This window comes from Orcinus orca, chromosome 7 (genome assembly GCF_937001465.1).
Source record: "Orcinus orca chromosome 7, mOrcOrc1.1, whole genome shotgun sequence".
Taxonomy (NCBI): Eukaryota; Metazoa; Chordata; class Mammalia; order Artiodactyla; family Delphinidae; genus Orcinus; species Orcinus orca.
Window position 1 is genome coordinate 105,056,756 of NC_064565.1, and position 14,988 is coordinate 105,071,743.

Below are 14,988 nucleotides of genomic sequence, written 5' to 3' on the forward strand. Positions count from 1 at the left end.
TCTTGTTTCACTGGACTTTTGATGTTTCAATACTTTGTGACTACTTTGTGTTTTGCTGCTTAAACTGTAGTTTATGCAAGAAAATACATGTCTGTTGCTCCTCCCAGGGACTATTAGAAGTTGCATTTTAAAATTTTCAGCTCTTTGTACGTGTAATTATTAGAGGTACCACCAGAAGAGAAAAGCCGGAGGCTCCAGTTGTTCATAATCCTGTGTATTTGTCATTACTTATGCGGACCTGTGAAGTGTTTAATGCCCCAGAGCTTATACCAGCTGGAAGATTGATTGGTACTACGGTTGGATTTTGTGTCAGCTGACAGTCACTAAGGCCGATCAAGTGTCTACATACCAGAGCTAAACAGAATCAAGTCTAAACAAGATGGGAGACAGGTGAGAAACTCACAAACTCTTGTGTCAACATTTTTTATATAAGAAATTTGAAAATGGCTTTTATGCTCTTAGATTTGCAGATCTTGCAGCAGTATTTTGCAGTGCCTTTGTTTTTCTACTCCCATTTTATGATGAAGGTGCTAATACAGAATACAAAGGTCCAACTTGCTTACCCAGGACCATCTGGCAAATTTAGCTATTATCAAAAGCTGTGTTCCTTCTGAAGCCTCTAGGGGGAAATGTGTTTCCTTGCCTTTTCCAGCTTCTAGATGCTGCCTGCATTCCTTGGCTCGTGGCCACATCACTCTGAGATCACATCCCCTTCACTCTGACTCTGACCCTCCTGTCTCCCTTGTAAGGACACTAATCTTGGGATGAGGATGTGAACATCTTTAGGGGCCATTATTCTCTTGACCACAGCAGCTCTGCAGCCCCCAAAAGGCTGCTCGCAGTTGGTGACTGGCCCTTAGATTGCAGCTGTCCCAGGCCCCACTTAGCTGCCAAGACGGCTGAGAGGTCAGTATCTCCCGGTCCTTTATGGTCCTCCAGTGGGCTGCAGTACACCAGTTCGGAAACTTTACCATAAAATGTAAAATAGGGGCTTCCCTGGTGGCGCAGTGGTTGAGAGTCCACCTGCCGATGCAGGGGACACGGGTTCGTGCCCCGGTCCGGGAAGATCCCACATGCCGCGGAGCGGCTGGGTCCGTGAGCCATGGCCACTGAGCCTGCGCGTCCGGAGCCTGTGCTCCACAACGGGAGAGGCCACAACAGTGAGAGGCCCGCGTAACGCAAAAAAAAAAAAAAAAAAAAAAAAAAATTTAAAATAATGTAAAAGAAGATTTCTTGTCACAGGGACTGCTGGCACCTGTATTTATTTTCCTGACAATTTTCTCCTGCAGCAGCCCTCCACCACTGACTAATGGGGGTCGGTGTGTCCCAGCTCCCTCCCCGCTCTGGTGAGTTAATTCTGAGGCACGTGTTCTCTCTTTGCTCTCAGTGATGGCCGGATTGGCAGTGCACCCCTTAGTGGGTGTGTTTCCTTCCCTGCTTCCTGTTCCTACTCCCTTACTGGTGTTTCCTTGGGATCACCTCTTACCTCAGGGTCTGCTTCTGGGGGAACCCAAGTTAAGATGTGGGGATGAGCTCTGAAAGGGAGGGAGAGCAGAAAAAGAATGTTCAGACACATTTGCAAAAGCTTTTCTTGTTGAACTCCTCTTGAAGTGCAAACTGGAGGGGGAGGTAATAGGAACTCATAGATATACTTCAGGGGATTCCAGGGCATGAAGGTTTGTGTCTCATGTTCAGAATGTATCCTGGGGAGATTCCAGACCCTAAAGGCCCAGAGAAGGGAGTAACAACGGTGGTAGGGCAGATCGGTGCAGAGAGATTCACACAGCTCATCCCACCACCCAGTTCCGTGTTGCTCCAGAGCGCTCCAGGACAGCACGTGAAACTTGCAAAGCCCTGAGGGGGGAGCGGAAGTGTCCGAGAGAGTTCAGAGGCAGATCCTGGTTGGGAGGGGGAGGGGGCAGGTGGACCCGAGAGCGGAAGTCCCAGCATCACGGCATTAAGTGCAGCAGGGAGCAAGGAAGGATGACAGTCATCTGAGCAGGGGCCACGAAGGACCCACTTGCTCCTCCCCACCTCCTGCCTCTGCCTTCCTTGAACCCGGATTCCATTCAGGGTGAAAGGAAGCGGAAGAGGAAGAGAACCACAGTCCCGACGTGACTGAGCGGTTGCCCCCATAAAAGGTGATTTTTAAAGTGCAAGAGAGGTGACTGAGTTGTTGGCAAAATTAAGTTTGTTCTTTTGCTGTTAATCAAGAAAAATGGGGAGGAGGATGCTTATAAATTGGTAGCATAAAATATTGCACCTACCATTAGAGAAGGTATTTCATTTCCCATTATTTGTTTTAACTGGTCCACCATTCATTCACATGGAGCCATGAATATAGCTCTAGGGAACAATAGGTTAATTGGATAATGTGGAGTAACATACACCTGTTAAACCAAAACCAATGTATTTTCCAGTCTTCACACGTGTGTGTGCAGGCGTGCTCATGTGCGTGCGTGCAAACGTTCCCCTGAGCCTCTGTGCTTTCATGGCTCTAAGGAAATGGGAGGGTGAGTACCACCCTGGAAAAGAGATGGACTCATGAGGAGTGCAGGTAAAACTAGCCCTACCTGGGAAGGGTCTGAAGGGAGAAGGGGTACGGAAGAGTAGGGTGTCACACAGCTGTGTTGTGTCCTGGCTTCCTCCGTTCCTTCACCGACCAATGAACCTGTGCAGGTGAGGTGGCGCTCCAGAACTTATTAGGCAATATGAAGGAATTATTGTTGATTTTATTTGTTATACTAATAGCAGTGGGGTCAGGGAAAATGTTCTTATCTGCTATAAATGTATCCTGAATTATTATAGGAAAAGAGCGTGATATATTGAATTTGCTTTAATATACTCAAGCAAACATAAAGATAAGTAAATACATTCAAAAGTGGGGGAGAGAAGAAATAAGTTTGTCACATATATGAAAATTGTTGAAGCTCAGTGATAGGAACTCAGCTGTTTGTTATGCTGCTTTCCTTTGTGATCTTTGAAAACGTTCGTTTCAGTTGTTAATCTAGAGACAGACTCCATATTGGCATCATTCTTATAAAAATAGCACTAATACTGCTTATATTTTTGAAGGTCTCATTAAGCACTTTAGTTTTGAGGGATTGGATAAAATGATCTTGAATGCAGCTCTTTTATGCATTATTTTTTCTTTACTCTTTTCTTCTTCGCAGACTTCTTTTAAAAATCAAGGAACAGCTAAGGGGGGGGGCAGGAGCCCAGGGGGTTCCTTCGGAAACAGGGAGGAAAAAGCTTTCAGTTTGAGTCCTAGGAGTCCTTCTCTCCTGTCTTTCTTTCCAGGCGCTGCTCAGAAGTCAGAGCCCAGAGCCCTATCCTTCTCATTCCAGACATCTGTGAGTCATTGCCTCAAAACCCAGAATGAGTGGATCAAGGGAGATGAAGAGCAGAGGTAGGAGATTATCAATTAATGCTCTATGAGCAAAATGGAAAAACAGGAGCGTCCTTTGCAGTGGATTTAAAGACCTGCTTCTCCTCCATACATGGTCTGTGAAGCTTTTTGTGACTCAGATCTTTTCAAAGAGATGTAGGTCTTGGAGATGGGGCCTCTCGTCACCTGGGGAAGTTGATGAGGCTAAAATTGCCCCCAGTGGAAGCCATTCAAGAGATTGTGCCTTCCAGGCAACCTGCTGCAGGCTCACTTCTAAAACAACTTCTTCCCCCTCCTATCATTTGGCAACCTTTGTATGACAAAGGCAAGGTAAACTGGACTCCTTTTCTTCAAAATGTCTTTGCAGCCTGGGACCCTTTTAATCAAGTCTGTACGGTTGATAGAGTAAAAAAAATTTCTCCTCTGACAAGTCTGCCCTTTGATTAGATGTTATAAAAAATACCTAGGTAGAAAATGTGTTAAATAAAAGCTCTTTCTCTTTAGGCTATGAATCTTCTCTTTGAAGAACAAAAGTAAGGTACAGTATTTTTAATAAAAAGAAAAGCAGCTTCTTGGATGCCACAAATAGGAGTAAATGAAACTGCAGTCATGTTGCATTTCTTACTATGGTTTGTTCTGACGCTTCTAACACAGCAATGAATCCCCAAACTCTAAAGACTGCCTGAGTTGTGAACGTTGTGAAATATTAAGGGCATTTGAGTTCCCAACCTAACAGCAGGACTGTCTTAACCTCTAGGGAGAATAAAGGCCAAAGATGGTATAAGTCTATACACACAGTAACCACCCCTTTGACTGAAAGAAGAGGTATTACAGGTGCCCATGGACTGTGGGGCGTGAGGAGATGGCCCAGCCCCTGAAACTCTTTTGATACTTTGCAAAGATCTTTGTAATGAAAGGCTTCCCAGACCTATATGGGCCAAGCAAGTCCTTGATGTGTTTAATCACCAATTGCGAAATTTGAAAGGAATTTCAAATAAGAACATTTCAGACCCATCGTGAAATTCTCACTCTTTAGCTCTCTGGTTTTATAATCTCTTAAGTATTCTGGCTCCAAGGGGAATTTTTTAAAAGAACTACATTTGATCAGAACAAAGGTGAACAGAAGTAGTACTAGAAGGTCTAGATGTAAATGACTTCAACTCATCTTTGAGTAGCTCCAGGACATTCACTGTTTTTATTTATGATAAAAAATACATAATATAAAATTTAGCATCTTAACCATTTTTAAGCGTATAGTTCAGTAGTTTTAAGTATTGTTGTGAAACAGATCTCCAGAACTTTTTCATCTTGCAAAACTGAAACTCTATACCCATAACCAACTCCTCTTCCCCACCCCTCCGCCCCTGGTAACCACGATTTTACTTTTTTTTTTGAAGTATACTTGACATACAAAATTATATGTTACAGGTGCACAATATAGTGATTCACAATTTTTAAAGGTATACTCCATTAATAGTTATTATGAAACATTGGCTATATTCCCCATGTACAATATATCCTTATAGTTTATTTTGTACATTGTACCTCTTAATCCTCTACCCCTATAGCTCCTCGCCCCCTTTCATCTCCCCACTGGTAACCACTAGTTTGTTCTCTGTATCTGCAAGTCTATTCCTTTTTTAGTATTCATTAGTTTGTTGTATTTTTTAGATTCCACATAGTATAAGTGCTTTCATACAGTGTTTGTCTTTCTCTGTCTGACTTATTTCACTTAGAATAATACCCTCCAAGTCCATCCATGTTGTTCCAAATAGCAAATTTTTGTCCTTTTTATGGCTGAGTAGTAGTCCATTGTGTATATATACAATACTTTCTTTATCCGTTCATCTGTTGATGAACACTTACGTTGTTTCCATATCTTGGCAATTGTAAATAATGCTGCTATGGACATTGGGGTGCATGTATCTTTTTGAATTAGTGGGTTTTTTTTGTGGGGGGGATACATACCCAGGACTGGAAAACTGAGTCATATGGTAGTTCTATTTTTAGTTTTTTGAGAAACCTTCACACTGTTTTCCACATTAACTGCACCAGTTTACATTCTCACCAACAGTGCACAAGGGTTCCCTTTTCTCCACATCCTTGCCAACGTTTCTTATTTGTCTTCTTGTTGATGATATCCATTCTGACAGGTGTGAGGTGATTTCTCTTTGTGGTTTTGATTTGCATTTCCCTGATGATTAGCAATGCTGAGCATCTTTTCATGTGCCTGTTGACGTCTGCATGTCCTCTTTGGAGAAATGTCTACTCAGGTCTTCTGCCCATTTTTAATTGGGTTTTTTTTTTATGTTGAGTTGTATGAGCTGTTTACATATTTTGGATATTAAGCCCTTGTTGGTCATATCATTTGCAAATATTTTCTCCCATTCAATAGGTTGTCTTTTTGTTTCATCAGTGGTTTCCTTTGCTGTGCAAAAGCTTTTTTTTTTTTTTTTGCGGTACGCGGGCCTCTCACTGTTGTGGCCTCTCCCGTTGTGGAGCACAGGCTCTGGACGCGCAGGCTCAGCAGCCATGGGTCACGGGCCTAGCTGCTCCGCGGCATGCGGGATCTTCCCAGACCGGGGCACGAACCCATGTCCCCTGCATCAACAGGCAGACTCTCAACCACTGTGCCACCAGGGAAGCCCTGTGCAAAAGCTTTTAAATTTAATTAGATCCCATTTGTTTCTTTTCACTTTTATTTTCACTGCTTTAGGAGACAAATCCAAAAGAATATTGCTACAATTTATATCAAAGAGTATTCTGCCTATGTTTTCTTCTAGGAGTTTTATGGTTTCCAGTCTTTCATTTAGGTCTTTAATCCATTTTGAGTTTATTTTTGTATTTGGTGTTAGAGAATGTTCTAATTTCATTCTTTTACATACAGCTATCTGGGTTTTTTTTTTTTTTCAGCACCACTTATTGAAGAGACTGTCTTTTCTCCATTGTATATTCTTGCCTCCTTTGTTATAGATTAATTGACCATAAGTGCATGGGTTATTTGTGGGCTCTCTCTTTTGTTCCATTAATCTATGTGTCTGTGTGTGTGCCAGTACCATACTGTTTTGATGACTGTAGTTTGTAGTATAGTCCAAAGTCAGGGAGCGTGATTCCTCCAGCTCTCTTCTTCTTTCTCAAGGTTGTTTTGGCTATTTGGGGTCTTTTGTGTTTCCATACAAATTTTAAGATGATTTGTTCTAGTTCTATGAAATACTCCATTTGTATTTTGATAGGGATTGCACTAAATCTGTAGATTGCCTTGGGTAGTATGGCCATTTTAACAATAATAATTTTTCCAACCCAAGAACATGGTATATCTTTCCAGCTGTTTGTGTCATCTTCAATTTCTTTCATCAGTGTCTTATGGTTTTTCAAATACAGGTCTTTTACCTCATTAGGTAGGTTTATTCCTAGGTATCTTATTATTTTTGATGTGATAGTAAATGGAATTGTGTCCTTAATTTCTCTTTTGATAGTTCATTTTTAGTGTATAGAAATACAGCCAATTTCTGTATATTAATTTTGTGTCCTGCAACTTTACTGATTTCATTGATGAGCTCTAGTAGTTTTCTGGTGGTGTCTTTAGGATTTTCTATGTGTAGTAAGTATCATGTCATCTGCAAACAGTGACAGTTTTACTTCTTCTTTTCCAATTTGGATTCCTTTTGTTTCTTTTTCTTCTCTGATGGTTGTGGCTAGGACTTCCAACACTATGTTGAATAAAAGTGGTGAGAGTGGGTGTCATTGTCTTGTTCCTGATCTTAGAGGATATGCTTTCAGCTTTTCACCATTGAGTATGATGTTAGCTGTGGGCTTGTTATATACATGGCCTTTATTATGTTGAGGTAGGTTCCCTCTGTGCCCACTTTCTGGAGAGTTTTTATCATAAATGGATATTGAATATTGTCTAAAGCTTTTTCTGCATCTATTGAGATGATCATATGGTTTTTATTCTTCAGTTTGTTAATATGGCGTATCACATTGATTGATTTGCAGATATTGAAAAATCCTTGCATCCCTGGGATAAATCCCACTTGATCATGATGTATGATCCTTTTAGTTTATTGTTGGATTTGGTTTGCTAGTATTTTGTTGAGGATTTTTGCATTTCTATTCATCTGTGATATTGGGCTGTAATTTTCTTTTTTTGTGATATCTTTGTCTGGTTTGGGTATCAGTGTGGTGCTGGTGTCACCCTGGAATGAGTAGAATGAGTTCAGAAGCATTCCTTCCTCTGCAATTTTTGGAATAGTTTGAGAAGAATAGGTATCTACTTTTTTCTAAATGTTTGGTAGAATTCACCTGTTAAGCCATCTGGTCCTGGACTTTTGTTTGTTGGGAGGAGAGTTTTTAAATTACAGATTAAATTCCATTACTGGTAGTTTGTCTGTTTATATTTTCTATTTAGTCCAGTTTTAGGAGATTATACATTTCTAAGAATTTTTCCACTTCTTCTAGGTTGTCCATATTATTGGCATATAGTTGTTCATAGTAGTTTCTTATGATCTTTTGTATTTCTGTCACGTTGACTGTAATTTCTCCTTTTCCATTTCTGATTTTATTGATTTTGGCCCTCTCCTTATTTTTCTTGGTAAGTGTGGCTAAAGGTTTATCAATTTTATTTATTTTTTCAAGGAACCAGCTTTTAGTTTCATTGAGCTTTTCTTTTCTTTTTTTCTTTTTAGTCTCTATTTTATTTATTTCTGCTCTGATCTTTATGATTTCTTTCCTTCTACTAACTTTGGATTTTGTTTGTTCTTCTTTCTCTAGTTCCTTCAGGTGTAAGTTTAGGTCACTTATTTGAGACTTTCCTTGTTTCCTGACGTAAGCTTGTATCACTATAAACTTCCCTCTTAGAACTGCTTTTGCTGCATCCCATAGGTTTTGGCTTGTCGTGTTTTCATTTTCATTTGTCTCTAAGTATTTTTTTAATTTCCTCTTTGATTTCTTCAGTGATCCATCAGTTGCTTAGTAGCATATTGTTTAGCCTCCACATGTTTGTTTTTTGCACATTTTTACCTTGTAGTTGATTTCTAGTCTTACAGCATTGTGGTTGGAAAAGACGCTTGATATGATTTCAATTATCTTACACTTACTGAGTTTGTTTTGCAGCCTAGCATGTGATCTATCCTGGAGAATATTCCATGTGCATTTGAAAAGAATGTGTATTCTGTTGCTTTTGGATGGAATGCTCTCTATATATCAGTTAAGTTCACCTGGTCTAATGTGTCATTTAAGGCCAGTGTTTCTTTATTGATTTCTCTGTCTGGATAATCTGTCCATTGATGTAAGTGAGGTGTTAAAATCTCCCGCTATTATTGTGTTACTGTCAATTTCTCCCTTTATGTCCGTTAATATTTGCTTTATGTACTTAGGTGCTTCTGTGTTGGGTGCATATATATTTATAATTGTTATATCTTCTTCTTGGATTGATCCCTTGATCATTATGTAGTGTCCTTCTTGTCTCCTGTAACAGTCTTTATTTAAAAATCTATTTTGTCTAGTATAAGTATCACTACCCCGGCTTTCTTTTGATTTTCATTTGCAACCACCATTCTATTGTACTTTTAAAAAAAATATTTATTTATTTATTTTGCTGCACTGGGTCTTAGTTGCAGCACTCAGGATCTTCACTGTGGTGTGTGGGATCTTTTAGTTATGGCATGCGGGATCTAGTTCCCTAACCAGGGATTGAACCAGGACCTCCTGCATTGGGAGCCTGGAGTCTTAACCATTGGATCACCAAGGAAGTCCCTATTGTACTTTTAATTTCTATGAATTTAACAACTTTAGATACCTCATACAAGTGGAATCATATAGTATATGTCTTTTTGTGACTGACCTATTTCACTTAGCATAATGTCCTCAGGGTTCATCCTTATTGTAGCATGTGTCAGGATTTCTTTCCATTTTAAGGTTGTATAATATTCTGTTATATGTACGAACCACATTTTGTATATCTATTCATCTGTCAATAGTCATTTGGGCTGCTTCTACATCTTGACCATTGTGAATAGTGCTTCTATGAACATGGGGATACAACATCTCTTCAAGATTCTGCTTTCAATTCTTTAGATATATACCCAGAAGTAGAATTGCTGGCTCATATGGTAGGTTTTTTTAAAAATTTTTGAGGAAACAATTTGTGTTCCATAGTTGTTCCACTTTACCCACCAACAGTGCACAAAAATTCCAATTTCTCCACATCCACATAATAACCAGTACTTGTTATTGCTTTTTTTTAATGATAGAAATTTCTGTTTTTGCTTTTTTTTTTATGGTAGCCATTCTAATGGGTATGAGGTGATATATTATTGTGGTTTTGATTTGCATTTCACTGATAATTAGTGATGTTAAGCATCTTTTCATATACTTGTTGCCCATTTGTATATCATCTTTGCAGAAATGTCTATTCAAGTCATTTGTCCATTTTTAAACTGGATTATTTGATTTTTATTGTTAAGTTGTAGAAGTTCTTTATATATTCTGGATATTAATCCCTTTTCAGATATATGATTTGCAAGTATTTACTCTCATTATAGGTTGCCTTTTCATGCTATGGTTGTGTCATTTGATACACAATAGCTTGACGTAGTTTAAGTTTGATGTAGTTTCATTTGCCTATTATGCTTTTGTTGCCTGTGCTTTGGTGTCATATCCAAGAAATCATTGCTACATCCAATGTCATGAAGGTTTCCCCTTTCTTCTTCTAGGATTTTTACAGTTTTAGGTCTTACGTTTAAGACTTTAATCCATTTTGATTTAATTTTGTATATGGTGCAATATAAGGGTCCAACTTCTATCTTTTGTATGTGCATATCCAGTTCTCCCAACACCATTTGTTGAAGAGACTGTCCTCTACCCCCTGGCTGGTCTTGGCACCTTTCACAAAGATCATTTGGCCATATAAGAGGATTTATTCCTGGGCTCTTTATTCTATTCCATTGGTCTACTTGTCTGTCTTTATGCCAATACCACACTGCTTTTAATACTGTAGCTTTGTAATATATTTTGAAATCAAGACATGTGGACCTCCAACTTTGCTCTTATTTTTCAAAATTGTTTTGGTTATTCAGGGTGCTTTTAGATCCCATATGAATTTTTTTTTTTTTTTTTTTGCAGTGCATGGGCCTCTCACTGCTGTGGCCTCTCCCATTGTGGGAGCACAGGCTCCGGACGCACAGGCTTAGCGGCCATGGCTCACGAGCCTAGCTGCTCCGCGGCATGTGGGATCCTCCCGGACCGGGGCACAAACCCGTGTCCCCTGCATCAGCAGGCAGACTCTCAACCACTCCACCACCAGGGAAGCCCCCCATATGAATTTTAGAATGAACTTATTTCTTGAAAAATTCCATTGGGATTTTGATAGGGATTGCATTGACAGTCACTGTTCTTTAATAAATGTAATGGCAAATCTCAAAAAAGTAGTGAAAGCTACAGAAGCAGCAGACAGAAGCTTGATAACTAGAAGCTTATATAATTTTTCTCAGCCTCTTTGTAAAATAAAACTGTCACAGTGGAAGATTATGCAAGTAAATACATTTGTCTTAGTTTGTCTTTTCCTCACATCTAAATAGATAGCTTAAATGGTCCCGTAGAAAGAAATGAGAGAATCAACTGATTCCTTTGAGCATAGTGGTCATAATAATAATAATAATAATAGAGATTATAAAAGTATCATATAATTTATTTAGCTTTTATGTTGTAAAAAGCATTTACTTTCCATTATCTCCCTTTATTTTAGTCCCAAGCAGCATTTCCCAATGTTATAGCTCATTTTCCTCATTAAAAAAAAAAAAAAAAGGTTTTGTGATCATATAATTTGGGAAGCATTGCAAACTACATTCTTCTATACTCTGCACTGAGAGATTCATTATTAAAAGCTCCAAGAAGTCCTGCTGCAAATAGTAAAGAAATCAGTTCAATGTTGTATAAACCACTGTTTACCAAACTTATATGGCTGCAGTTTTCTTCTTAGTAAACCTATTAATATCCCATGAATCTAAGGTATGACTAAAAATACTTGGAGCAGAGAATTTAAATGAACAGTTTTTAAATGCTGCTTTGTAAACACTGAGATTATTCAAAGTGGTACAGGAAATAGGATGCATAGGGCAAGGGAGCATATCTGTCATCATAGGAACTGATTTCTCCCTAATGCCTATAAGGAGCTAAAGCTGGGAGTGAGATTCAGCACGCACAGAGACCTGGGTGTGTTTGTAATAACTTCCGTATGCTATTTATATCATCTACATGAAACCATGTACCATCCTATTTGCAGCAATGCCCTTGCTGAAAAAGAAGAAATGGATTCTGAGGTTATACTGAGCCAAGCCAGACCTGCACTATTAGGCAAGATCTGCTTAATCACATCTTGCCATGACGATGATTTTGTAGTATTTCCTATAAAGGGAAATAAGAGATAAATCACCCTTCCTCTAGCTTGGTTACTCATAATTGGTTGTTTATATATTTTTCTCCGTGTCCATGATACATCCTTCTTCATAATTTATTTGAAGAATAGATTCTTCCAAAACATGGTAAGAGTTCAAAAACCTTTAAATGATGTATTATTTATCTGTCTGGCCACACAGCTTCATTCCTTCAGAGTCATTATTGACTCATTCCTACCGAGTCATTAAATCCATCAATAGCACATTCACTGACTTAATAAAAAGCAGATTTGACATTTAGGAGACTGAGGCAGCTTAAAGGACAAATCCATTAGGTTTTATCACATCCACTACCAGCATGCAGGGGCAGGGTGCTCACTTCAACCCAGGGGCAAATCTATGGGTCTGAAGCTCATACAGTTTTGGAGGCCCTTTTTAAGAAAAGTAATTCAAATTATCAGATAAGAAATTAAATATTTATTTAGAATTATAATATAAACCAGCACCGTAACAGCAAAATATTTAAAGCTGACAAATTCTGGGAAGATCTCAAAATTTAGAAAATATCATTTTTTGATAATTAGCTATCTGATACACCAAATAAGATTATTGTCTGCATGTGTTTGATTACCTCTTCTTGCACCAATGATTTTGTCATACTTTCTACTATGAGAACGGGAGGAATCAGACTCCCCTGTAGCATGATGGGTCGAATGCTGTTTTTTATGATTGATAATGTGGAAAGCTTTCTTTTGGCTTCACCACTTATTATTGGTATTGGCATGTACATTTTTAGGATTGTTGTCAATTTTAGGAAAAATTCACCCAAATGTCTTTGGTGTCCCTGATGTTGTACCATATTATGAGGGTCATGTTGGACCCTGAACTTTCATTTTACAAGGTAGAATAGGATGGTATAGTGAGTGGTAGGATCATTCCTAAAATTTGTTCTTGCACTCGGGCAGCTAGCAGTAACTAAACTATACATGGAAGAGGCTGTGGACCACATAAATATTACACTAAACAAGAACTACATGCAACCTCATCAGCTTCCTTAGTCAGGGTCCAGAAATACCCGTGGCTCCTCCTTCCATGCCACCAACACAAGGGAAATACGACTGAGGAGAAGTTGAAAGAGACAGTGCTCTCAACCATTTGTAGTTAAAATATTGTACTCCTTAAATTTTACGAGAACATATGGCCGTGGAAGCACTACAAGTTCAAGTGTGGAGCCCTGAAACTTAAGCTTTATGAGTCTCATGGCAAATCCACCTCTCAATTTTCTTCCACGCAAATTTGCTTTCACCAGAGCTGCTGCTGTTTCTTTAGGAAGGATGTGTGTTTGCTTCTTGAACTTAAGGACCAGACCTGTAAAAAATATAAGGCAAGCAAACAGGGGGCATGTATATGACTGTTTCCCAGCTGACCCGTTTATTGCTTTTAATAGAACAATTACTTGGCATCACGTGGATCAGTGACGTTTACGTCTGGCACTAGATTAAAACTGTCTGCATAGCTTTGTAAAATACACACTTTCCTTGGCCACAAACTCAGAAATGCTGATTCTGTAGACCTAGGATGAGGCCCGGGAATCTCCAATTTTCAAGTCTCCCCGTTGATTCTCATGTGCTGCCAAGTGTGAGAAGCACTGATGTAGACAAAACACTTGGATGAACACCTGTGCCCACGAAGCTCCACGGGCCCCAATAAAGGGCACGCTTACGAAGGGGCTTTTGATTTGGTGTAAGCAGGAGTGGTGAGTTCCCCATCAAATTAACCGGACCAGCACTTAGTAAGGAGGTGATGAGAGGATTTGTATTAGCCCAGGCTTTTTTGCGGGGGGTACATGGAAAAACCTATTTCAAATGAGTTGAGACATAGAAAGGAACTTATTGGCCGCCGTGGCTGACAGGCCCATTTCAGGCATGGCTGAACTGAGGTTTAAAATAGCCTTACACAGAGCATTTGCCACAGAGAGAAAGCACCCTGTCAATAATGTGTCTGAAGCCTTGGAGTAGAGTTTTATTGCCATGGTTGGGTCGAGTGTCCATTTCTGACACAGTCGCTCTATCCAGATTGGCTGATTGGCCAGACCTGGACCACAGGACCTCCTCAAGCACACAGGGGTTGGGTCAGCCTCAACCCACGTGACCTGAGCAAGGGAGTGGTGTTCCCCTAAGGAAAATCAGGGTTGCAGGCAGAAACAACTGATGAACGGGTGGTGGGCTCAAAGACCTCTCAAACCACTTCCAACTGGGGGCAGACTTGCTTTGTCTTTGCTGCATTCTCTGACCTGCCCGGCGTTTGGTGTCATGCATGTGTGACACCCTGCTCCTGACAAATAAGGTGGGGTGCTACGGAACTGTCTGGTGATCTGCAGGTTTCTGCCTACCTACTCTCTCTACCTGTGAGGTTCCCGCAGGCAGTGTTGTAACAAAGTCAGGCTGTGAATCACGTGAGGCTCAGTACGGAGGGAGAGTCAAGATGCAAAGCCATGGAAGGCAGAGTCAGCAGAAGATGAAAAGAGGACGTTTCCAAGATCTTGGAGCTGTGGATCCTAAGATAATTTTTGAGCAAAAGTAAGGACGGCTGAAGTACCCTACAAAGCCATTTCCCATAGCCGCTGTGGGACGCAGCACAGCTAACCACAGGCTCAGCTTACCAGACATGTTTCTCCGTAATGAGGTAGATGCTTTTTGCATTTAACTATCACAGGTCAGTGGTGATGTAGATACAGAGATGTGCAACCCAGATTCCCCTCAGGGCAGGTTCACTGCTCAGCTGTGGGGAGTGTGGTCAGCTGATGGCTCCTTCAGGGTCTGCCTGGGTTGCAAACAACAGCTGGGTCTGAGACCATGCCCGTCCTGGGGCAGCCCGCTTCTAGAGTTGGGGTATAAAGGACCAGCCATTTCAGTCCAAAGGGGGACAACATGATTAGGCAGTATTTGCTCTAGAGCTCCCCACTGGTCCAGGGGCTGTATCAGGCATTACAGTTCATCTTCTTCCTCTGCCAGTTCTTCCCACATGCTTTCACAGGTATTGATATCTATAAAGATCTCACACCCCAAACTTTGTTTCAGCGTCTGCTTCTGGAAAACCCAACCCGTGATAAGTATCATTAGGTTACATTATAACTGGCCTAATAAAAGTAGGAGGAAACATTAAACATGCCAAGTATTTTTCAAATAGTAAAAAAGGACACAAGCC